The 27,209-nt window shown below is 43.3% G+C and overlaps 1 protein-coding gene across 2 annotated transcripts in view; it reads left to right on the top strand.

Annotated features, from left to right (window-relative positions):
• Positions 1-19,256: 19,256 nt before the first annotated feature.
• LOC116979121 (membrane transport protein XK-like) overlaps positions 19,257-27,209 on the top strand; it is a 31,146-nt gene continuing 23,193 nt past the window's right edge. Inside the window, exon 1 of one of the 2 annotated variants that reach the window (XM_033030607.1) lies at positions 19,257-19,699. The gene's annotated coding sequence lies outside the window, so the exon portion shown is untranslated. Of the gene's footprint in view, positions 19,700-19,737; positions 19,971-27,209 lie in introns of those variants that run through there. The other variant, XM_033030608.1, reaches the window with a different exon arrangement.

The raw sequence follows: 27,209 nt of genomic DNA, 5'->3' as shown, positions 1-27,209 counted from the left end.
TTCTCTCCAGAGATGCTGTCTGTCCCGCTGAGTTACTCCAGCATTTTTGTCTTACCTTTGATTTAAATCAGCATCTGCAGTTCTTTCACACACAATATGTTTACATATCTGTTATGCTCCTGCAAGTAAGAATTTAATTGTTTCATTTTGGGACAGATGACAAATAACTCTTGACTATCGATTAATTTATAATGTCAATTCTGTGCACTTTAATTTATTTTTTTCTCTCGTCACTAAGGCAGCTATCAAATTTATCTTGGCATTTGGGTATAACTTTGTTATTATATAAAATGCTATAAGTGGAATGTGTTCTTAATTTCTAAATTTATTCTTGCACTTTTTGCTTCATCTATTCAAGGCCACTATGTAAATTTAAAAATCAAGAAGGGTTGGACAAATTCTGCCACTATTGACATTGGAAGCAAGGATCTTCCTGAATGAATGCTGAAATGTAAAATATCTGTGTGTATTATTTTTGAATAGTTGATATGTATGCTTTACAGAATGATACCCATAAATTTAACTTCATTTTCTCAGTTAGGTCATGAATAGAAGAGTCAAGAGTGTTTTAATTATCATATTGATTCAAACAAGGGGACATGACTTGAGAATTAAGGGACTGAAGTTTAGGGGTAACATGAGGGGGAACTTCTTTACTCAGAGAGTGGTGGCTGTGTGGAATGAGTTTCCAGTGAAGGTGGTGGAGGCAGGTTCGTTTTTATCATTTAAAAATGAATTGGATAGTTAAATGGACGGGAAAGGAATGGAGGGTTATGGTCTGAGCGCAGGTATATGGGACTAGGGGAGAATACGTGTTTGGCACGTAGAAGGGTCGAGATGGCCTGTTTCCGTGCTGTAATTGTTATATAGTTATATGCATCAGAATCAGAACAATTAAATTCTTATTTGCAGCTGCTTTACAGGCATATTAAACACACCACAAAAATAAATATACAATATTTGTATAATATATACAATATATAGCTGAAACGCCCACCTTTTCCCAATAAGCTCCGTCAAACCCAGGAATAAATTTAGCTCTCTTGCTGTCCCAAATAAAGTCTGATAATTTGACCCAATTACACAACTGGACTTTGGATCTGATGCAAACTCCTGTCGCATGAGTCATTGAGAAAAGTTCAGAATAGCATTTCAAAGTTATCTCACTGATCCTATTTCCATGCACAGAATGAGAATGACTACCAATACCAATAAAATACTCTGAACTTTGCAAGAACCTGTCCACAAGTTACAAAAGATATGGAAACATCTCAAGCAGTCTCCTAATACTTTGGTATGTGCACGACATCTGAATTTCCCTGAGGGGATTAATAAAGTATTTATCTATCTATCTATATAAAATGTTATTCACAGTAACTACTGTACCTGCAGGACAAGAGCACACAAAGCAAACTCTTCTCTTGTCTGGTTTAAAATAGTAGTGCTCAGGCTGCCTCGGTTGTACTTTACACTTTTGGATATAATCTTGTTGACTAATTAAAACCTAGTTTTAAACTGAAACCACACATATAACCATATAACAATTACAGCACGGAAACAGGCCATCTCGACCCTTCTAGTCCGCGCCGAACACATATTCTCCCCTAGTCCCATATACCTGCGCTCAGACCATAACCCTCCATTACTTTCACGTCCATATAACTATCCAATTTATTTTTAAATGATAAAAACGAACCTGCCTCCACCACCTTCACTGGAAGCTCATTCCACACAGCCACCACTCTCTGAGTAAAGAAGTTCCCCCTCATGTTACCCCTAAACTTCAGTCCCTTAATTCTCAAGTCATGTCCCCGTTTGAATCTTCCCTACTCTCAGTGGGAAAAGCTTATCCACGTCAACTCTGTCTATCCCTCTCATCATTTTAAAGACCTCTATCAAGTCCCCCCTTAACCTTCTGCGCTCCAAAGAATAAAGCCCTAACTTGTTCAACCTTTCTCTGTAACTTAGTTGCTGAAACCCAGGCAACATTCTAGTAAATCTCCTCTGTACTCTCTATTTTGTTGACATCCTTCCTATAATTAGGCGACCAAAATTGTACACCATACTCCAGAATTGGCCTCACCAATGCCTTGTACAATTTTAACATTACATCCCAACTTCTATACTCAATGCTCTGATTTATAAAGGCCAGCACACCAAAAGCTTTCTTTACCACCCTATTAGATTAGATCAGATTTGTTTATTGTCATTCAGACCTTTCGGTCTGAACGAAATGTTGTTTCCCTGCAGTCATACATATAATTAAAAAATGACAAAAACACACAATCAACACAAATTTAACATCCACCACAGTGAGTTCACCAAACACCTCCTCACTGTGGTGGAAGGCAAAATCTTAAAGTCTCGGTCTCTTTCCTTTGTTCTCCCTCTGCGCCGAGGCGACGGTTCAAACTGCGCGGGTGGTCGCTGCCGCCGCCACAGCTCCGAGAGTCGGGTCTCCACTGCCGCCGCCACGGTTCCGGGGCCGAGTCGGGTCTCCGCTGCTGCTGCCGCCGCCACAGCTTCGGGGCCGAGTCGGGTCTCCGCTGCTGCTGCCGCCGCCACAGCTTCAGGGCCGAGTCGGGTCTCCGCTGCTGCTGCCGCCGCTGCTACAACTTCGGGGCCGAGTCGGGTCTCCGCTGCTGCTGCCGCCGCCACCACAGCTTCGGGGCCGAGTCGGGTCTCCGCTGCTGCTGCCGCCGCCACCACAGCTTCGGGGCCGAGTCGGGTCTCCGCTGCTGCTGCTGCCGCCGCCACCACAGCTTCGGTGCCGAGTCGGGTCTCCGCTGCTGCTGCTGCGCCACGGTTCCGAGGCCGAGTCGGGTCTCCGCTGCTGCTGCCGCCGTCGTAACTTCGGGGCCGAGTCGGGTCTCCGCTGCTGCTGCTGCCGCCGCCATGGTTCCGGGCCCAGTCGGGTCTCTGCTGCTGCTGCCGCCGCTGCGGCACCGATGCCGCAAGCTCCGCCATTAGGCCTCGGCGCAGACGGAGACGGGGAATACTACAAAAAAAAAGTCGCATCCCCGGAAGGAAGACCAAAGCATGTTTCTCCCACCCCACCCACACACATACATACACAACTTAATAAAACAAAATTAACTAAAACATGACAAGGAACAAAAAGAATGAAAAAAAAGCAGATGGACTGCAGGTGGGCCGCGCTTAAGCCAGCGCCGCCATCTTGGGAACTATCTACATGAGATTCCACTTTCAGGGAACTGCACAGTTATTCCCAGATCCCTCTGTTCACCTGCATGCTTCAATTCCCTACCATTTACCATGTACGTCCTATTTTGATTTGTCCTGCCAAGATGTAGCACCTCACACTTATCAGCATTAAACTCCATCTGTCATCTTTCAGCCCACTCTTCCAACTGGCATAAATCTCTCTGTAGACTTTGAAAATCTACTTCATTATCCACAACCCCACCTATCTTAGTATCATCTGCATACTTACTAATCCAATTTACCACACCATCATCCAGATCATTGATGTACATGACAAACATGATTCAGTTGGATTCAAGTGTTTTACTTTTTTTTTGTCATTTCCTGCTTCATGTTTTGAAATAATTTATACATTTTCAAATCTAAAAATATTTCAGTTAACTTCAAAGAGAATTTAGTGAGCAAAACAAAAGCAAAATATTGTAGTTGCTAAAAATCTGAAATGAAATAAAATAGAAACAAACTTTTAAATTTTATTTTGAATTTACTAAGAGAATTTTAAAAACCAAAACTGCTGTGAAGTTGAAAAGAGAATATATTTATTTTTTACTTTTAAAATAAACTTTTTCATAACTTATTTATATATTATGAAAGCTCCCATGCATCCTTGATGCTTCCAAAACTAAGATGGTTGCACCACAGTTTGGAAACCATTCACGTGAAAGGCATTTATCCAGAGATTAATCTTTTTGAACCTTAGCTTTAATGCCTCTTTGTACGCATGCTCAGTTCCTCATTCATATGCCTTTCCCTCCCCTGCTCCATCTTAGGCTTTGGCAATTTGATTATACAAAGACACTTATTCTTGGGTACTCTATGAAAATTGAAAAATACATCCCTCTATTTTTTCTTGGGGAAATGGCATGCATGCATTTATCTCCTACTGTAGTAATTCACACGTTGTGAGTTTAGAAGGATGAGAGGGCATCTCATTGAAACATATAAGATTGTTAAGGGTTTGGACACGCTTGAGGCAGGGAACATGTTCCGGGTGTTGGGGGTAGTCCAGAACCCGGGGCCACAGTTTGAGAATATGTAGTAAGCCATTTAGAACGGAGACGAGGAAACACTTTTTCTCACAGAGAGTTGTGAGTCTGTAGAATTCTCTGCCTCAGAGGGTGGTGGAGGCCGGTTCTCTGGATACTTTCAAGAGAGAGCTAGATAGGGCTCTTAAAAATAGCAGAGTCAGGGGATATGGGGAGAAGGCAGGAACGGGGTACTGATTGGGGATGATCAGCCATGATCACATTAAATGGCTGTGCTGGCTCGAATGGCCTACTCCTGCACCTATTGTCTAAAACGATCTTTATTGGCAAATACAACTGTTAGACACACACACGTTAAGTGAGAGTTCAAGCAAGGTCCCTGTTGCTGCTGTAGGACACCCGTTGACGATCTTCACTCGCAAACTCCCACCAAACTCTGTCACGTGACCATCCCAGCTCTGCTGACGAGGGTTCGAACTATAAGTTTCTCAACCACCAGATAGTACCACATTACCAACATTAAAGTAGCCAGACAACTGTAGTCACACAAACGTTGCAGCTGGAAGTATGCCAAACTTACAGCATGCATACATTTATCTAGCACCAACATTAAAAGGAGTCAGACAACCCATACACACACAACATTAATATCTCAGCATGTTTTGAGGAACCAAGACTCTAATTAACTTCCAAAGAATATGAGAGTTGAAGTAAACATGGAAGGAGTTGTTCTAATTCAAATATACACTTTTTTCTCTGAACCTCTGAACTGGCTGTCAGCAAGATTTACACAATAAACATAAATAACAACTACAGTGCCACTATGTTTTTCAAACTGTTCATACATTAACATCAAGACTAGAATAAAAATACATTCATCAGTTCTTCTTAACAAAACAAGCCCACAAATTATCCTATTAAAATACTTTGGGAAATAATGATCAAACATAAAACAGAACTATCTCTACAATTATGAACTAGGTGACGTGAATATGCAAAAAAAAGGAGAAGTGGCTGTGTGCAGAATCACCTGACTCATACTGAAACACACAGTAGGGTTGCCATTTGTGTTTCTGAGGCCTGTTCATGTTGTGACAGCGCTGCAAAGCTAAGATTCATACAGAGTTCCTGGAAATAACTGCCACAGATTTGAGAGAGATTAAAATATTCAAGAATTTGAAGAAGGTGGTTGGTATTTTGCAAAGATGAAGGGTTAGTTTTAATTTTGAAGATAGTGGTGTTGACTGTTGAATAACTCATAATGATATCAGCAACGTAAGCATTGAGGTAGGATGCTGAAATGGCAAAATTGTTTAAAGTGACAGGAAAGGGAGCAAAAAGTGGGGTTTGTGTTTAACATCAACTCTCAGAGGGCATGAAGGAAAACAAAAAATGAGTTCTGTGCTCAGACACTAAATTTCTGAACAGAACTCATTAGGACAAAAGGGAAGAGAGATAAGAACTATGCAAAAATAAATACTTGCCAAATCTTGCAGGCCATGGCTGACTCAATCCTTTGTGCACATTGACAGAAACACCTGTGTTGCAAGGCTCTAGTGTTCAAATTCAAACAAACCAAGATATGTCTGTGATCCACTTAATCATTTTGTAAAGGTTGCACGAAATATAGTTCAGCCATTAACAAAATTCAAAAGGTCAGCAATAGGCGATATAAGACTTCAATAGTCAATAGTCAGATTTATTCGTCATGTACCCAATAAAGTGCAGTGAAATGAACTTACCAGCAGCGATACAATAAAAAAAGAATACACAATACCCAATAATAAATAACACAAACATCCACCATAGCATTCATCACAGCGGTGGAAGGCACAAAGTTTAGTCAGTCCTCCATTTTCCTCCGTGTTCGGGGCCACAACCCTCCGCTGTCGCAGCTGCGGGCGACCAGATGTGCCGACATGGTAAGTCCTGAATCCTGAATCGGTGCTTCCCTACTGGAGACCGCGGCTTCAAAATATGTTGTAGGCCGCGGGCCAGCCGTCGGAGTTCTTCTCCGGGTTCCCCAACAAGGGATTCCAGGCTCCGGACGCCGCGCCAGCTGGAGGTCTGCAGACTGCCGCGGGTCAGCGATCAGAGCGCTCCCTTCTGGTGACCCCCGGCGAGGGCTCACCCGCTCCGCGATGAAAAAGTCTACGCTGCGCCCGCTGCTGAAGACCCGGGCCCGTCTCCGGGAAAGGCCGCACCGATCATTTGTGTTAGGCCACGAAGGAGGCGACATGGAAAAAGTCGCCTCTCTGGAGGAGGCGACCAAAACGGTTTCCCCCTTGCCCCCCCCCCCCCCCCCCCCTGCCCATACCACCCCACACACAAGACGCATCGAGAAACATTAAAAACACACAATGGGACATAATTTAAAAAAAAACAAAAAGTAGAAAATGACAGCCTGCTCGCAGTGCCCCCACCAGTATCTTATATCCAGATTCAAGGTTGGGAAAGTAGCAGAAGTATAGGATGGTGAATGAATACTGAAAGGTTAGGATAAGGATTTGGGGAGGCCAAGAGATATGAATGGTGAGGGGAGATATAAAAGATGACATTATCACAGGAGAAAATAGGCCATGTGAAGTAACAAGAATGTGTTGATTAACAAAAGTGGAAATACTATTAAAGGGCTCAGATTCATAGTAAACTAAATGTGCAAATTAATAGACATGGGAAACTCATGTTCTGCAAGCCTGGCCAATTTATTCAGTCCTTTATTTATTTTTTGGGATATGAGTATCACCATGTACTCTGCATTTATTGCCAGTTTATACTTGCCTTTGAGAAAATAACAATGAATCATCTTTATCAATCCCTGTAGTCTTTCTGGTAATGGAACTAATTTGATACTATTTGATAGAAAATGTTACGAGTTTGGCCCAGTGATCAACAGTGTCAAGAGTGTGTTAATTCTGGCCAAAATGGAGAGGCCAGGACACTAGGATTGAGTAAAGACTTCTCGGCTGCTAGGCCATTTGGTCAAATTAAATGTGCCTTCTGCAGAAATAGGACAAGCTGCAGAATGGTGCCAGTTTGTCTAGAGCCTAGATAAGAGCTGCAGGAAGAAAATGAAACATCTGCAAATCCTGACAATTAGGTGCAAATTGCATGGAATGAATGCAAACCAGACATACACATTGTACATATTGTTGCAAAGCTTTACTTTACTGGATGTTGATTGGATTAAGTATTGAGCCTTGGCTGGGTTTCTTGAATATCTGGGCAAATGTTACTATGTTTGCTTCCTTTCAGAAGCGCCGTTTGAATATATTGTATTAGTCACTGTATTATTGGGTTAGGGAAATGTCTATCATGTACTGGGTTAATCGATACCTGTTATTGGACTGTAAAGAGACCACCCTCATGTGGTTCGGCCCATCAAGGTTCGGGGACCTATAAAAGGCCGCTCCCACGTTTCCTGTGTCGACCTTCTGGGAGAACGCTTGGGACTGTGTGACCTTCTGGAGTGTCTCTGCTTGAACGAGGCTAAAGAGGGCTTGATCAGGCAGATACGAGGATCGAACCCGCGGTGGTTAGATATAGTAGTGGGAATTGTAATTGTGTTTTGTAAAAATAAAGATTAGTTGCGCAATCACCGTGATTTTTGACTGAAACTAGACTGGGGGGGAAGCTTAGAACGAGCTATTTACAAGTGAAGAGTATTTAATTGTCATATCCACAGAAATGGATCAATGAAATTCTTACTGTGGCTAGGAATACGAAGAAGAAGCTGTTCCTGAACTTAGAGGTCATAATAATAATAATAAATTTTATTTATGGGCGCCTTTCAAGAGTCTCAAGGACACCTTACAAAAATTTAGCAGGTAGAGGAAAAACATGTAAGGGGAATGAAATAAATAGTAGAGACATGACTAGTACACAAAGTAAAGACAGAATACAATTCAAAACACAATATGAGGCAATTAATGCACAGATGAAAAGGGAGGGGGACGTGGGGCTAAGCATAGGCAGAGGTGAAGAGATGGGTCTTGAGGCGGGACTGGAAAATGGTGAGGGACACGGAATTGCAGATCAGTTGGGGGAGGGAGTTCCAGAGCCTGGGAGCTGCCCTGGAGAAGGCTCTGTCCCCAAAACTGCGGAGGTTGAACTTGTGGATGGAGAGGAGACCGGCTGATGTGGATCTGAGGGACCGTGAGGGTTGGTAGGGGGAGAGGAGGTCAGTGAGATATGGGGGGGCCAGATGGTGGAGGGCTTTGTTGGTGAGGATCAGGATTTTGTAGGTGATCCGGTGGGAGATGGGAAGCCAGTGAAGTTGTTTGAGGACTGGAGTGATGTGATGCCAGGATTTGGTGTGGGTGATGAGTCGGGCGGCTGAGTTTTGGACCAGTTGGAGTCGGTTGATGTAGGTGGAGCTGATGCCAAGGAGAAGTGAGTTGCAATAGTCCAGTCGGGAGGAGATGAAGGCATGGATGAGTCTTTCAGCAGCGGGAGGTGTGAGAGAGGGTTTTCATGGTTTTCAGATCTTCTTTCTGATGGCAGGTGTGAAATACGAGTGGCCAGGGTGGTGTGGGTCCTTGATGATGCTGGCTGCCTATTTGTGGCAGTGGCAACTATAGATTCCTTTGACCGTTTGGGACTGGGTGGTGTCCATCACTTTTTATAATCTCCTTCATTCTTAGGCATTTGAGTTGCTGAATAAGGCCGCGATGCAACCAGTCAATATGTTCTCTACCATACAACTGTAGAGGTTCCGTAGAGCGAGTATTTGTCGATATACTGAATCTCCTCAATCTTTCAAGGAAGTAGAGGCATTGATGGGCTTTCTTTATGATTGCATCAATATCCTAGGTCTGATCTTCAGAAATTTGTATGCCCAAGAACTTGAAGTTGTTGACTCACTCCACCACTGTCCCATTAATGAAGACAGGTTTGTGGATCCTCGCCATCCAAGGTTCCTTGGTCTTACTGATTTTAAGCAAGGTTGGCTGGCATTATTCAAATAGACGATCAATCTCTCTACCTGTACTCTCCCTCATCATTAACCATAATTTGTCCACCAACAGTGGAATCATCTGCAAATTTAGAGGTGGAGTTGGAAATGTGTGTGGTTACACGGTCATGGGTATAATTGGAGTTGAGCAGGGTACTGAGCATAATACAGCCTTGAGGTGCCCGTGTGCTGATGCTTATCGAGGATGAAATATTATTGACAGTTTGTACCAATTGTGGTGTGTTGATGAGGAAGTCGAAGATCTCGGTGCATAGGGATGCACAAAGGCCCAGTTCCGTGAGCTTGGGAGCAAGTTTGGAGGGATGATGGAGTTGAATGCCGAGCTGTAGTTGATAAACACCAACATGATGCATGTGTTTTTATTGTCCACATGGTCCGGTGCAGAGTGTAGAGCTAGCAGATCGCATCCTCTGTTGATCTATTTGTGGCGGTAGGTAAATTGTAATGGTCCAGGTTCATGCTAAGGTAGTTAATATGCACAATGTCACAATTTTTCATCAACATGGACGTTAGTGCCAACGGTTGGTAGCCATTGAGGCATGTCACCTTCCTCTTGTGGAGCATTGGTATTATTGATGCCCTTTTTAGCAGGTGGGAACCTCAGACCTCAGTAATGAAAGATTGAAGATATCTGCAAAAGACCAAAAGAAACAACACTATATTTTTGTCAAACTGTCATGTGCCATAGATTTAAGAAGTGCTGCCAAAATAGACCAGGCCATAAGTATAGTATACACAAAAATGCTGGAGAAACTCAGCGGGTGAAGAAGGGTTTCGGCCCGAAACGTTGCCTATCTCCTTCGCTCCATAGATGCTGCTGCACCCGCTGAGTTTCTCCAGCATTTTTGTGTACCTTCGATTTTCCAGCATCTGCAGTTCCTTCTTGAACACATAAGTATAGTATATTTAGTAGATAGTACACACTTCAGCAATGGTAAATGTATATTTTGATGCAATATTTAGATTCACATTTATACAAAATATTATTGAACAGTCCTCATTTCAGTTCTTCATAGATTGTGTAACTGATCCTTATGATATTTGTTAATCAGAGGCAATGGCCAATGCAATTTCAATAAAACCACACCAGTTTAGAAACTCATAAAAGTAGGAAGCAATATCACCATCAGTACAGAAAGCTATTTATACAGGGCAAACCACAAGAGAGCAGCTCTGAGAACAAAAACTGTAGCATCAGAATCTCATATGCACTGGATCTTATGACGATTTTGCAAGAAAGTTGGATTGCCTCCAAAGAGGTAGAGGTTGAACTTTTCTACTTTTGCTCTTGAATTGATTTTCCATCATCTCATTGGAATTGATGGAAAATTGCAGGCCTGTAAATTCAGAATTGAAAATCTGCAACAATTATTAACTGGCATGCTGCAGTTCACATACTAACAACTGATCAGAAAACATTGACATGACATATTACCGCATAAAGTATCAACATTGGTATCACAAATTCTCCATATATGGTGGGCTATTTTAATGTGTCCACATATAAAGTTCCCACTCTCCAGCTAAGGTAGCTTTCAATTGTTTCCTACTTAAGTACAATATTATTTGTTCTTGCCATTATAAAGAGAATTTCTGAGACCAAAACTCGAGTAGAATTGTCAGCTTCTGAAAGTATGGCACAGAGAGAGTGGAGAATCTCTGGAATTCTCTGCCACAGAAGGTAGTTGAGGCCAGTTCATTTGCTATATTTAAGAGGGAGTTAGATGTGGCACTTGTGGCTAAAGCGATCAGGGGGTATGGAGAGAAGGCAGGTACAGGATACTGAGTTGGATGATCAGCCATGATCACATTGAATGGCGGTGCAGGCTCGAAGGGCCAAATGGCCTACTCCTGCACCTAATTTCTATGTTTCTATGGATAGAAGGTAATTGATGTGGCTGAAGATGATTTGGCCAAAGTTGTTGTTCTGAAGAACCCTTGCAGTGATGTCCTGAGGCTGGGATGATTGACAATCGCAACCACCTTCCTTTGTGCATTATATGACTTCATCCACCAATGTTCTCTCTGTAATGCCGATTGACAAGTTTCACCGGAACACCTGGAAGCCATAAAATATTGGCTGGATATTCAGGGCAATCACCCTCACTTCACATGTAGTATGTTGTTCCATGTTTGCCCAAGGCTGTTATTAGGTTTGACAACGTGGTCCAGGTAAAACTCAAACTTAACACTAGTGAGTAACCACTGCTCGATACCGCCATTGAGGACAGATTCCATCACTTTGCTGATGATTAAGAGCAGACTGATTGGGTGACAGCTAGCCAAATTGAATTTATCATACTCTATGTAAGCAGGGCATACTCAAGGATTTTCCACATTGTTAGGTAGATGCCAACAGTGTAATTGTACTGAAGCAGCTGGGCTAGAGGCGAGGCGTGTTCTGAAGCACAGATCTCAATACTACAGCAAGGGTGTTGCCTGGTTGCTTCACCTTCGCTCTCAGTTGTTTCTTGCTATCACAGGCAGTGAACCATGTTGTTCGGAGACTGGCTTTTTGTTATGATTGGGGAAGAAGCCAAGATGTCAGAGTATTGACAGGAACCATTTTAATTGGCACAGTATTGTGAATGTTTTAGCTTTATTCCATACTAGATTAAGGGGGACCTATTGGGTCCCATGTTCACATGGGAGGGTTGGTCCCCAAACCCAATATTCCACCTCTCCATGGACTGATTTCCAGAGGGCTAGTATAGACATTGTGGGCCAAATGGATTCTTGGGCTGGCAGCTCAGTCACTCAGGCTTGGCAGCTCAGTAACTCAGGCCTGGCAGCTCAGACACTGCCAGAAATTCTGCTGAAAACAGGTGAGAGATTGTGAGAGAGAAGGGGGAGAGGGTGGACAATCAATTTCAGGATTTGCTGACATAGTGAAAGTAGTGTCTGAATAAAAACATGGGAGTGTCTTCTCTGACTGTGGCTTTCATCTGGGAACAGGTTAAGAAGTAGAAACCAGATAGGGTGATGTGTTTGAATATCACCCCCTATCAGTCTGAAGAAGGGTTTCGGCCCAAAACGTTGCCTATCTCCTTCGCCTCATAGATGCTGCTGCACCCGCTGAGTTTCTCCAGCATTTTTGTGTACCTTCTGTTTGAATACATACATTGCCATATTTTGTGCAGAGTGAAGGTTTAAGGTTACTGTGACTCAGAATGGGATGTAACCAGAGTTTGCAGAGTCAGGGTGCCAAGAAATCCCAGTCACAGTAATTATACAGCAACATTGTGCAAATGTGGTCTCGGCCTGATTGTTGTGGCAGATTCCCAAAGTAAGTAGGTGACAGGTGACAAGTGTAAATGACTGTCTCCCTTGGCAACGAGAGAATTATAGAATACAATGGGATGTTTTAAAAATAAATCTACAGTGAACCACAAGACATGCAATGTCAGGTATTATAATGAAGTTTCATGGGTGGCCCGGAAAACAACACACAGTGACCATGTGGACCCTTATGTTGATTAAAAATTATCCCCTCCCTGTTCTCTCCACATCAAATGTAACAGCCTGCAGCCTTCATCTGCTTTTCAAGAATTGTGCAGTTAAAGACATATAAGAAAAGAACCAAAGTTGAAAATGTGCTCCTAAATTGAGAACAAGAAACACAAGTTAAGCTCTACTCCAAAGCTGCAAAGAACTCCACTGAGAAACTGACCATGCTCTGTGTAATTTTAAGATTTTGGGATTTACAATAATTTGAGCAAACTTCTTCAGGCTGCAATAAAATGAGTCTAGAAAGTGATTGCATCTATGAACACATCTGAACTTGCTAAGTTAACCCCAGTTTAATATGCACAATTTTTAACACTTAAGCTATTAATGTGGTAAAAGAAATTGGGTTACAGTTTGTATGGAAATGTGACCAATTGTTTGCCTATATATTCCTTATTGTGAAAGAATGGTTTAAAATGTATCTGCTGTTTGTTTAGTAGCAGTCACAATTATACGGCAAGTCTCAACCTGAAATGTCAACTAATCCTTTGCCTCCAGATACTGCTTGACCCACCCAGTTTCTTTTTTCTTCCACATTATAGCATCTGCACTACTATTCAATATTAATTTGAACATTTATTGATGAGAAATTTAATTCAATTTCTGCTAATTTTAGAGCTGTTTTTTTTTTGGATTACTTCACAATCAAACAAGTGACTTTGTCAAATTAGAAGCTTTAGACCTGTAATGAAAAATAAATAAATCAATGTGACAGACTGAATAAAACAATGACAAATACATTTCAGTGCCTTTGCAAAATGATAAAGTGAAAAAAAAGTGCTATAATATCTTTAAAATGGTTCCTTTCCTCCGTGTTCACTAGCTGTGTGAAGTTCCACCTTATTTTTTTATCCTTTAAGAAAATTACATTTAATTTACTTTTTATTTGGTATTTTTCACTCGAAGAATCAAAGGCAGCTGAAAAGGAATAGCAACATGTTATGATTTTTATGTTTGTCATACTTGTTTTGATTTGTCTTGTTTTACCATTTAATAACATTTCTCTAAAGGAATTCCCTGCCACAGAGGGCAGTGGAGGCCAAGTCACTGGATGGATTTAAGAGAGAGTTAGATAGAGCTCTAGGGGCTAGTGGAGTCAAGGGATATGGGGAGAAGGCAGGCACGAGTTATTGATAGGGGACGATCAGCCAAAATCACAATGAATGGCGGTGCTGGCTTGAAGGGCCAAATGGCCTCCTCCTGCACCTATTTTCTAAGTTTCTAATATTCTTATGTTCTTATAAGAACCCGAATTGCACAATGACCTAACGCATTTCTTATGTTGTAATCTCCAACTCCGGATACAGTATTTAGTGAAATAGTTTAGAAACAGTTGTGGTATAACCTGAAACATTGTCTTCCTTACGTTAACAGAGATATTAATTAGAGTTTCAAATGCACAATTTGATTTTGGATCATTATTATTGACTTTGTGCAAGTTTTAAAAGTAACATAAGTGAATGAATTTGTTGTAATATCACACCCGCGCCTCCTTGGTTGAATTGCTGTCAGTGTAGTTAGTTCTGGAGAGCAGGTTATCATTTCCACTGACATTTCTTTTGTTCAAGTTGTTTAATTTTATACGGATATTTTTCTGACAGTGACAAATGAAGCCACTTGGCTCCAAAGCAGAACCGCACTGGATGGTATTCTTTCTTCCTTTAAAGTAAGTAACGCAAGTTGTTGAATTGCGAGAGGCAGAAGCCAAAAATCCAACAACTTTAAACGTGAGCTGCAGACCAATGACAGACATGGGCAAAATAGGTGCAGGCAGTTTACTATTTCCAGGAGTATAGCAAAGCAAGAAAGCTATGCAACATGCAATATAATGATCAAAGCTTACTTCCAACAGGAGGTAATTGCAGTATGCATTTTCTCTGTATATCAAGGAATAGTGATTTAACTGGGTAAACAACCATACCAAGGCCTCATGTTCTAAATGAAATCAGTCCTCATAACACAATCATACACAATTATATTCAGCAATTTAATAGTGTTCACTAGTGGGTTTTGATTAATTTTAGATTTAATTCTCACTGATACTGTCTGTTCTGCCAATTCCCTCTCTGCCCCCTTCTCTATGGAAAGTGTCAACTTTGAGCTGATCCAGACTTCACTGCTACACACATCTGCGTGGTATCTTTAGAAAGCAGTCGGAAATGTAATTTTCCCTCACGGGTTCAGAAGGACAGAGACAATTATATTGCCCCATCACTTCCCCAAAACCAGTGTGGATGAGGAAATGGCTTTGGAATTTTCCACTCCAAAGACAAGAGCACCAATGTATACAGCAATTCTATGCCAAATCAGACATGCATATTGTCCAACTATAAAAATACATGACAATATGCATCTGCATATGACAGTTTTAAGTTACCAAAGACTAACTTAATACCAAGGTTTGATTGATGTATTCTTTTAAAATATTTGGTTAGTCTGATAAGGTGCAAACATGGTGCAAGCAGATGAAAATATACTTCGGCCTCTGAAAATAGTTTTAATCAAATGTTGTAGAATGCTTTGGAGTTGTAAATGTCTTCATCTATAACCTGTTGCTTTATCAAATTCCTATTAGAACCACTGTAAAAGGACAACCAGTCATTAGGAACGCTGAAATAACTAATCAAAATTGCATGTGATTCCATAGAGTATCCTGACACATGGCATCCTGGTGTGGTGTGGCAACAGCTCTGCAGCTGACAAGAAGGCTTTGCAGAGAGTCATCAACACAGCCCAGAAGATCACCAACACACACCTGCCTGCCCTGGGAGAGAAGACTTGACCACTGTTACACGTCAATCAAAAGAATATTGCTCTGTTCCCCGGGCAGATCTGGGTCTCTCTGATCATTGTTTAGTTCACCTTATTCCAACCTACAGGCAGAAACTAAAATCCGCTAAGTCTGTGGTCAGAACAACGAAAAGGTGGACAAGCGAGGGCATTGAAAACCAACAGTCCTGCTTTGACTGCACGATTGGAATGAGTTCACAGGGAAGCTACCAACAAGCCTCGATGACACAGACACTGTATCATCATATGTTAGTGTTTGTGAGGACAGTTGCATTCCAAACAGAACCCGGACCTGGTTCAACAACAACAAGCCCTGGTTTACACAGACAGCTCCGACAGTCTAAAGAGGAAGCCTACAGGAGCGGGAATGCATACCTCTACAGGCAGGCAAAGTACAAGCTGAGAAGAGGAATCAGAGCTGCCAAGGAAAGGTACTCTGAGAAGTTGAGGAGCAAGTTCTCAGCTAGTGACTTCTTCAGTTTGGAAGGGCTTGCAAGAGAAATCACCAGCTTCAAGAGGAAAGCCCCCCCCCCCCCCTTCTTGGACAATCGTCAGCTGACCAACTACCTGAATGAGTTCTACTGCAGATTTGACAAGCAGAAACGTAACACTGGTATCTCCTCCCCCCCTCCTCCTCCTCCCTCCCTCCTCCTCCTCCCTCCCCAACCAACACAGCCAGACCCCAGTCTGCAAAGACTGGACCTTTCTACACCCACTCCTCCCCAATCACCACTTCACACCTACTTAAAGCAAGACTCCAGTCTGAAAAGACTGGACCCTTTCCCACCCCAACCAACACTTCACACCCACTCACAACCTGACCCCAGTCTGCAAAGGCTGGACCCTTCTACACTCACTCCACCCCAATCACCACTTCACAAGACTGGACACTTTCTCACCCATCCCTCTCCAATCACCACATTACACCCATTGCAGCCTGACTGCAAAAGATTGCGGTAGCGTCCACTACCCACCCCCTCCGTGCTGCACAACATCACTTCTCCATCATCAAAAATAAAAATAGAGGAGGTGGAGAGGCTGTTCAGAAGACAGCAAAGCTGGAAATCTCCAGGACTGGACAATGTTTCCCCCTCTACTCTCAAGCTCTGTGCCGAACAACAAATGTCTACACAGATATTTTCAACTAGTCCCTGAAAACCTGTACTGTCCCTTCCTGCTTCAAAGTCTCCACTATTGTCCCTGTACCCAAAAAGGCAAGGATTACTGGTCTTAATGACCACTGTCGCACTGACCTCTGTAGTCATGAAGACCCTTGAAAGGCCAAGCTGAAAAATATCGCAAACCCCCTGCTGGACCCTCTGCAGTTTGCATATTGGGCCAATAGATCTGTGGATGCCGCAGTCATCCTGGCCCTGTAAGGGTAAGATCATCTCTGATCCCCCTCACCCTGGCCACTAACTCTTTGAATCACTTCCCCCTGGAAGGCGACTCCGGACTGTCAAAGCTGCCACAGCCAGACATAAAAACAGTTATTTTCCCCACGAGTAGAAGCTCTACTCAATAACCAAAAATCTGTAGCCTCTTTTTGCTCTGGTATTTTATTTAATTCACATGTTTAATCAATAATGTTTTATTATTAATGTTTAATGTTTTATGTGTCATTCCTAACTGTCAAGGGCCTGTCCCACTTGCGTGTCCTTGGCACCCATATAACGCGACCTCGGGGTCGCGTTGAGCCGCTCGGTCCCGCGAAGGTCGTGCGCGATTTCATGCGTACGCACAGCCGTCTGGAGCACGTGACGTCATTTGAAGATGGACACAAAGCTGGAGTAACTCAGCGGGACCAGCACCATCTCTGGATAGAAGCAATGGGTGACGTTTCCTGTCGAAACTCTTCTTCAGTCGGAAAAGTGTCTTGACCCGAAACGTCACCAATTGCTTCTCTCCAGAGATGCTGCCGGTCTCGCTGAGTTACTCCTGCATTTTGTGTCTATCTTCAATTTTCTCGGCCCTGCTCTGGGAGTAGAAGTGGGGGCGGATCCGGACCGCAACGGCCGTGAGCCCCAGGCCGAGTTCGACGATCGTTTGCCTGCTTCTGCTGCTGTTGAAGGTGAGACGTTGCATCGCGCCAGGGTCTTGGGCCTGTCCCACTTGGGCCGTCAGTTCCGCAACAGGCCGTTGGCGCACGAAGATTTCATTCACTACAAAAATTTCAGAGCCCCGCACAACTTCCGCGCTTCTAAGTGGGACCGGCCCCGCGCGGCCATACGATGCCCGTGCGCCTCAACGCGACCACGAGGTCGCGTAATTTGCGTGCCAAGGACACGCAAGTGGGACAGGCCCTTCACTGTATGTCATGTTGTCACTTGTGGGCGGAGCACCAAGGCAAATTCCTTGGATGTGAATACTTGGCCAATAAACTTATTCATTCATTCTTTGACAGAAGAAATTCCATCTTATCTCCTTCTAAAGGAACATCCTTTTATTCTGAGGCTATGACCTCTCCCACTTAACCCTGCATTTCTATCTTTTTATTTTGCTTACTGTCAATAGTTTGGTTTTGATGTCATATTTTTGTAAGACCCTGGGTTCAGAATTGCATTCCCCTCCTCCGGTAGGATGCTTTAATATTACTGGTTGAAGAAATGCAAAGATGATCTGTTTCTTTGCACAAGTCCCAGTTCCACTACAAAGGACGCATTACTAAAACAAATTTCTCTAGACTGCTAAAACAAAAAACGTGGGAAAGTTTAGTTGTAATGCAAGATTAACATTTTCCATTTTCAGTTAACCATAAAATTGAAATGGTACAGGCCTTTGGAAAAATGTTTCAACATTAAATAAAGAGCGATTTACCCTGTGTACCCTTGACTGATGTTAGTATTAAAGAGAGAACAACAGCTGCAGTTTCGGATTATAAACACCATTGCATTCCAGTGTACAGTCACTGAGGAACAACAATGAATTCAGAGCAAGTTTCAACAAGTAATATTGCATATTTTGGAGACCCAAGAACTGCGGATTCTGCTTTATTAAAAAAAAGTGCTGGATTAACTCAGTGAGTCGGGCAGCATCTGGACAGCACGACTGTAGAGCTGCTGCCTTACAGCGCCAGAGACCCGGGTTTGATCCTGACTGGGTATTGTCTGTACAGAGTTTGTACATTCTCCCTGTGACAGTGTGGGCTTTCTTCAGGTGCTCTTGCTCTCTCCCGCATTCTAAAGTCATGCAGGTTTGTAGGTTAATTGGCTTCTGTAAAAAAAATGTCCTTGGTGCGTATGATAGAACTAGTGTATGGGTGATTGCTGGTTGACATTGACTCAGTGGGCCTGTTTCTGTGCTGTACCTCTAAACTAAACCAAATTATCTGCTGTGTTAATAGACTACAACAATGACTACATTTGTCATTGGATGTTGACTAACAACACAAGCATGTTGACTAAACAAAATCCTCCAAATTTGCTGAAAAGTTAAATAAACCTATGTCATTGTCTGCTTTCAGGGTGATATCTCCAAAATTGCACCCTAGTTATTCTCAGTTGGCTGTGTAGGGCAGGCTACATAGCACACCAGTCCAAATACCAGACTCCTAAAACATAGACACGCGAGAATTTGCAGATGCCAACATAAAAACCCAGGGTTCTGGAGAAACTCATCAGGGGGTCATGATAGGTAACGTTTCAGGTTAGAACTCTTCTTCAGACTGTAGCAGATTCGCTATTTTAGGGTCTTCCATGGAAAAAATTACCAGGTCGGCAGAGAAAAAGATTCAAGGATGTGCTCAAAGCCTCCATGAAGAACATCCCCACTGATTCATGAGAATATCTGACCAGTGACAGAGAAGCAGCACTCGTCAGCACAGCTCTGTGGCTACAGTGGACGGTGCTAAAAGTTGAGTCTACAGAGGCGAGATAAAAATAAACTCTTGGCTTGTATTCAGGCAGACCAAGAAAGACAGCGTCAGCTGTGAACGGCCACATTGACGCGGCACAACAGGTTTGAGAAGAAAAGAAAACTTGAGGGCGTTCTGTCCGGTACTTTAAACTTTCCTGGTTAAATATAGAGGCGGGGTTTAACAACATTTGCATTTCAAAACCAGAAGTTAAAGCAAAAGCCCTCCGTTGGGCGCGAGTCTACACTTGCCTCAGGGATAATTTGTTGCCGACTTGTTCCTTGCTGAGCGGGAAGGGAAGGGAAGGTGTGGACTTTCTGGAGGCGGCGGCGCGTCCATGGCGGTTCCTGCCCCTCGCTGCGGGTAAGTGAGATAGATGCTCGTTATTTGTCCGACTCTGGAAGAGAGTGGCGACATTGTGCCTTCAGCGAGTCGGAGAAACGTGTTTGTTGATAAACCAGGTTTGCCTCGGGTGCCCGGGCACGCCAACCCGTGAAAGGGATATTTTCAATGAGCTCCTTTCACGACCTCTGGCCGTCCTGAATGGAAGAACTCACTTTTAAAGAACGTCGTCACTGTTGTACTTGGGAAACGTGACAATTGCAATCCCTCACAAACAAGCTGAGAGTAACAGGTAAACGTTTAAATTCTGTCTCAACGTTTTTCGGTGTGAAGGGTCTCGACCCGAAGCGTCACCCATTCCTTTTTCTCCAGAGGTGCTGCCTGTCCCGCTGAGTTACTCCAGCATTTTGTGTCTACGGTGTAAACCTTTCTATGCAGACTTATTAATTGACGTGTATTGGCCAGTTGGGGCGCAGGTAACTAAGGATATGTTCATATGGTAACACAATTCACATATCTGCCGGCGTTGTTGATACACAAACTTGAAATGTGATCAACACTGGAGCTCTGTGTAGCGAAATGTTTCCTGAGCGGTGTCTGACTTCTGCCCAAAGATTAGTATCTTTGCTTCTGCCCAACACAGCTCTGAACATCACAGCGTGGCACACCCTTCACCCCGCTGTATGTTAACCCAAACTAGCTGCTGATTTAAGCGACGCCTTAGTTTTGTTTTTCATTGTGTTTTCAGATTCCACCCCATCCCTTTCCCTGCAGACTGCGTCAAACTTTATTCCCAAACTAATGGGCTCCTTCACGCTTGGGCATTTGCACATTCTTGCAATTAATTATCTGTAGCTGTGCCTTTAGGTACCAGGGTGTAAATCGTTGGAATTCCGTCTTAATATCTCTCTACCTCCTCGCCTTATTTTATTGCTTTACCCCTTGTACAATTTTTGATCAAGCTCTGTCATCTGCGCTAATATTAGCTCGTCGTTTTTGTTTGGTGTGATAATGCTGCAGTGAAGTGCATAAGATGTGTTGATAATGGATTGAACTGTATGCTGAATATTGTGCATTCACTCATGAACATCCGCACATCTGATTTTGTGGTGGAGCGATATTTGATGAAAGAGCTGAATTTCTGTCAAGAACACAGTTTTGAGGATCGAGGATCCTCGACTTCCTCATCCACAGACCACAGTCTGTTCGTATTGGTGGAAATGTGTCAGCCTCGATAACAATCAGCACGGGAGCACCTCAAGGCTGCGTGCTCAGCCCCCTGCTGTACTCACTCTATACCCATGACTGCGTAGCGAACCACAGTGCGAACTCCATCATCAAGTTCGCTGACGACACTACTATTGTGGGGCGTATTACTTATGGGGATGAGTCAGAATACAGAAGAGGGATCGAGCAACTGTCCATATGGTGCCAGCGCAATAACCTGGCCCTCAACACCAGCAAAACCAAGGAACTGATTGTGGACTTTGGAAAGAGTAGGAGGGGGACCCACAGCCCCATTTATATCAGCGGGTCGATGGTTGAAAGGGTCAAGAACTTCAAATTCCTGGGCGTGCACATCTCTGAAGATCTTTCCTGGTCCGAGAACACTAACGCAATTATCAAAAAAGCTCATCAGCGCCTCTATTACATAGAAACATAGAAAGTAGGTGCGAGAGTAGACCACCAGGTCCGTCGAGCCCGCACCGCCATTCGCTCATGGCTGAACACTAAACAGACACACTTACCCACAAACAGTAGACACAAGACACAGAACACAAGACACTACCCTCCCCTTTATACCGCTATCACCCCTCTCCACCCCAAGAACCGCGTGATCTCCTGGGGGAGGCAAAAAAACGGATAAAAACCCAGGTCCAATTCGGGAAAAAAATCCGGGAAATTCCTCTCCGACCCCAATCCAGGCGATCGACACTTGTCCAGGAGATCACTCAGGTCTTACTATACTAACCATACCTAGGTCCATATCCCTGCCCTCTCCCAGTAGCCCCTTATCCGCTTAGCAGCTAAAAAAACATCTATTTTAGACTTAAATATATTTAACGTTTCTGCTTCCACTGCTCCCTGGGGCAGTGAATTCCATAAATTAACCACCCTCTGGGTGAAGAAGTTCTTCCTCATCTCAGTTTTAAAAGAGCCCCCCTTATTCTGCGACTATGTCCCCTAGTTCTAGTTTTCCCGATCATTGGGAACATCCTCGGTGCATCCACCCGATCAAGGCCCCTCACGATCTTATATGTTTCAATGAGATCGCCTCTCATTCTTCTAAACTCCAAAGAGTAGAGTTCCAACCTACTTAACCTTTCCTCATATGTCAATCCCCTCATTGCAGGAATTAATCTTGTAAACCTTCGCTGCACTGCCTCCAGGGCTAGTACATCCTTTCTTAAGTATGGACCCCAGAACTGTACACAGTATTCCAAATGTGGTCTCACCAATACTGTGTACAGCTGCAGCAAGACCTCTGTGTTTTTATACTCAATCCCCCTAGCAATAAAGGCCAAAACTCCATTGGCCTTCCTGATTGCTTGCTGCACCTGCATACTAACTTTTAGTGATTCATGTACTAATACCCCTAGATCCCTTTGCGTTGCATTACAACGCAGCTCCTCATCATTTAGAAAATAACTTGCCCTATCATTTTTTTTCCCAAAGTGAATGACTTCACATTTATTAGTATTAAATTTCATCTGCCAAGTTGTTGCCCACTCACCTAGCTTATCTATATCCTTTTGCAGACTCTTCCTATCCTCCTCATCCCCTACTTTTCCTCCCATTTTTGTATCGTCCGCAAATTTTCATATATTACACTTGGTTCCCTCCTCCAAATCATTTATATAAATTGTGAACAACTGGGGTCCCAGCACCGACCCTTGCGGAACCCCGCTAGTTACCGGTTGCCATCCCGAGTATGAACCATTTATCCCCACTCTCTGCTTCCTATTTGTTAGCCAATCCTCTACCCATGCTAATATATTACCCCCAATCCCATAATTTTTTATTTTTAGCAATAGTCTCTTATGTGGCACCTTGTCAAAAGCCTTTTGGAAGTCCAAGTATACCACATCCACCGGTTCCCCTTTATCCACCCGGGTTGTTACTTCCTCAAAGAATTCGAGCAGATTCGTTAAACAGGACTTCCCCTTCACAAAACCATGCTGGTTCTGTCCGATGAAGTCATGTTTATCCAAGTGCCCCGTTAGTGTTTCTTTAATAATTGTCTCTAACATTTTACCCACCACCGATGTTAGACTAACCGGTCTATAGTTACCCGCCTTCTGTTTACTTCCTTTTTTAAATATAGGTGTTACATTGGCCATTTTCCAATCCACTGGGACCGTTCCTGCCTCCAGGGAGTTTTGGAAAATTATCACCAATGCATCCACAATCCCCACCGCTATCTCCCTCAAGACCCTTGGATGTAATCCATCAGGCCCAGGGGATTTATCCTCCTTCAGTCTCATTAATTTCCCTAATACCACCTCCTTGGTGATCTTAATAGTATTTAGCTCCTCCATTCCTACCGCCCCCTGTTTATCCAGCGTTGGAATATTTTTTGTGTCTTCTATGGTGAAGACTGATACAAAATACTCGTTTAATGCCTTTGCCATTTCCATGTTCCCCACCAACAACTCTCCAGTCTCACCCTCCAATGGACCAACGTTCACCTTAGCCACCCTTTTTCTTTTTATATAGCTATAAAAACTCTTACTATTAGTTTTTATGTTGTTCGCTAAATTCCTTTCATAGTCTATTTTCCCCGTCTTAATTAATCTCTTAGTTATTTTTTGCTGACCTTTAAATGCTTCCCAATCCTCTGCCCTCCCACTATCTCTGGCTACCTTATATGCCCTTGCCTTCAGCCGAATACTATCCTTTATAGTTTTACTGAGCCATGGCTGACTGTTCTTACCCTTACCCCTTTTTTTCTTCATAGGAATAAATTTTTCTTGAAGGTTATACAGTAGATCCTTAAACGTACACCACTGCTCATGTACCGTCTTATTCTTGAGTCTGCTATCCCAGTCAACTTTGATCAGCTCAGTCCTCATACCTTCATAATCCCCCTTATTTAGACTAAGCACCCTAGCCTGAGTTTCAACCTGCTCCCCTTCTATTTGAATATGGAATTCGACCATATTGTGGTCACTTGTTCCCAACGAGTCCCTAACTATGACATTTTTAATTAATCCTGCTTCATTACACAGGACCAGATCCAAGATTGCCTCCCCCCTTGTCGGTTCTGCGACATACTGTTCTAGGAACCCGTCTCTAATACATTCTATAAACTCTTCCTCTAGTCTACCCTGCCCAGTTTGGTTTGCCCAATTAATATGAAAATTGAAGTCCCCCATGATTACAGCAGTTCCCTTTTTACATGCGTCAACTATTTGCAGATTTATGTTCTGACTAACAGCGTCACAGCTATTTGGAGGTCTATAAATTACACCCACTAGTGTTTTTTTCCCCTTGTTATTCTCTATCTGTACCCAAGCTGTTTCACTATCCTGATCCTTCAACGCAATATCCTTCCTCTCTATTGCCGTTATTCCCTCCCTTATTAAAATTGAGAAGATTACGGAGAGTCGGATTGTCAAGGAAGACTCTCTCTAACTTCTACAGGTGCACAGTCGAGAGCATACTGACCGGTTGCATCGTGGCTTGGTTCGGTAATTTGAGCGCCCTGGAGAGGAAAAGACTACAAAAAGTAGTAAACACTGCTCAGTCCATCATCGGCTCTGACCTTCCTTCCATCGAGGGGATTTATCGTAGTCGCTGCCTCAAAAAGGCTGGCAGTATCATCAAAGACCCACACCATCCTGGCCACACACTCATCTCCCTGCTACCTTCAGGTAGAAGGTACAGGAGCCTGAAGACTGCAACAACCAGGTTCAGGAATAGCTACGTCCCCCACAACCACCAGGCTATTAAACCTGGCTCGGACAAAACTCTGATTATTAATAACCACTTTCTGTTATTTGCACTTTACCAGTTTATTTATTCATGTGTGTATATATTTATATCATGGTATATGGACACATTTATCTGTTTTGTAGTAAATGCCTACTATTTTCTGTGTGCTTAAGCAAAGCAAGAATTTCATTGTCCTATACAGGGACACATGACAATAAACTCACTTGAACTTGAACTTTTGCACTGAATACCTGGAGCTGACATTAGTGATCATTAGCAAGTTTGGTTGTTTCTTGACAGAAATCCAGCTCTTACATCAATTTACACTGGCCAACTAACCTACTAACTGCATGTTTTGGGTTGTGAGAGGAAAGGGAGCACCCAGAGGTAATCCATGCAATCGCAGGCCGAACAAGTCAACTCCACAGGCAACACCAGAGGCCTGAATCTAATCTGTTTCATTGTAGTTATGAGGCATCAGCTCTCCTAGCTGTGCAACTGTGCCACCTTGTTGGGTTTCATTAACTTGTCCTGTCCTCTCAGGCATTTATGTTGTACAAAGTGAATGTAATTTGCAAAAGGTTGGCTTCTGTAATAGAAGCCTGAGATAGACTAGCCTTGTGACCCATCTGACTGAAGGCAGTTGCAAATAATTTATCACTGACCTCTACATATTGGCTTTACCTTTGTTGAGGATGGGAGCTGCTTCCCCTCATCAGCTGTTTAATAGTTCTTTATTGTCATGGGTTGGCATGTTAAAGCAACTAAGCTCTGAACATCTTTATTTGTGACATTTCTAGGTTTTTCTATAGCATGCTACCATCACGGTTTATTATGATTATTGTCATTTTTAATATACTGCTGGTGGCAAACTCTGCCGTGGTCGGGCAAAAGATACAAAGGCGTGAAAGCACATACCACCAGATTCAGGCATAGCTTCCCAGCTGTTATCAGAATACTGAACAGTCCTTCCATAAATTAGGGTGGAGTCCTGATCTCCCAACCTATCTCATTGCGGACTTTGAAATTTTTTATCTTCATTTTCTCTGTAACTGTATTGCTAGATGATTATACTCTGCAGTTAGCTGTTTTTCTCTTTACTCCATCTGCTGTACTTGATTGTGTTCATGTATAGTATGATTTCACTGGAGAGCACAACCAGTTTTTAAAAAACTGTATTTCAGTATACAATTGCTGCCTATGTCCTGAGAAATAATTATGAAATGTACGTGGAATAAATTTGTATTGTGGTGAGATTGTCCTTCTGGATGCAGTATAGCTTCACTTGATGGTAATTCAATTAGTAGTCACGTTTAAAGGGGCTGTAGAGACCCTGTATTGACCTAGTTTGGTGTAAATCTACACCATGGTACTGCTTCTGAGAGCATTAGAAGAATGATTGTGGAAATCAGAAGAGGATATCATGGTGATAGTAAACAATTACATTCCTGGTTTGATAATTGCAAATTGCATTAACAATCACTTTTATTGAATACACAGTAATAATGTTTATGTAAAATTAATGGGAGATACAAGAGATTGTGGTTGCTGGAATCTTGAGTAAAAAACAAACTGCTGGAGGAACTCAACAGGCCAGGCAGCATCTCTGGAGGGAAAGTCCGCTGAGTTCCTCCAGCTTAGTCCGCTGAGTTCCTCCAGCGGTTGTTTTGAAAATGAGCTCATGGAGTTCAAATACTGATACTTTACTTTGTTTTGACCTGTTTTAATTTGATCCAATTTTATATTAAGAGGGCATCAATAATACCGGTGCCCAAGAAGAGTAAGGTGACGTGCCTCAATGACTATTGACCACTGGCACTAACATCCGTGGTGATGAAGTGCTTTGGGAGGTTTGTTTATGGGGCATATCAACTCCTACCTTAAGAACCTCGACCCACTACAGTTCGCCTACCGTCACAATAGGTCCACGGAGGATGCAATCTCACTGGCTCTCCACTCTGCACTGGACTACTTGGACAATAAAAACACTTACATCAGGCTGTTGTTTATAGACTACAGCTCGGCGTTCAATACCATCATCGCCTCCAAGCTGGTTACGACTACCTGGGAGTCTACCTGAGTCCCGGTGCGGAGACCTGGCTGGCGAACTGGCAGGAGCTGGAGGTGAAAGTCGTCACCCGGCTGGGGCGCTGGGCGGGTCTCCTCAGAGTGCTTTCGTACCGGGGCAGGGTGTTGGTCATTAACCAACACGTGGCCTCCATGCTCTGGTACAGATTGACCACATTGGTCCCATCAGCCACCTTTGCTGGGATCATCCAGAAGAAGTTGGTGGACTTCTTCTGGGGCAACGGAAAGCACTGGGTCTCTGCAGCGGTCCTGAGTCTCCCGATCGAGGAGGGCGGTCAGTCGCTGGTGTGCATTCGCACCAAGGTGGCGGCTCTCCGCCTCAGGACTTTGCAGAGATACCTGTACTCAGGGCATCCTCCCAGGTGGCACGTGCTGGCAACGCACTTTTTCCAACGGAGCCGCTGCCTTCAAGGAGGTACGCGGATCCCGATGGTGGGGGTCAACCGTGCGGTCCTGATGGGGATGCCTGGCTTCTACAGGGACTTGTTGAGAGTCTGGAACCTGGTTG

Source organism: Amblyraja radiata, chromosome 12 (assembly GCF_010909765.2).
Source record: "Amblyraja radiata isolate CabotCenter1 chromosome 12, sAmbRad1.1.pri, whole genome shotgun sequence".
Taxonomy (NCBI): domain Eukaryota; kingdom Metazoa; phylum Chordata; class Chondrichthyes; order Rajiformes; family Rajidae; genus Amblyraja; species Amblyraja radiata.
This window is presented reverse-complemented; position numbering and strand designations above follow the sequence as displayed.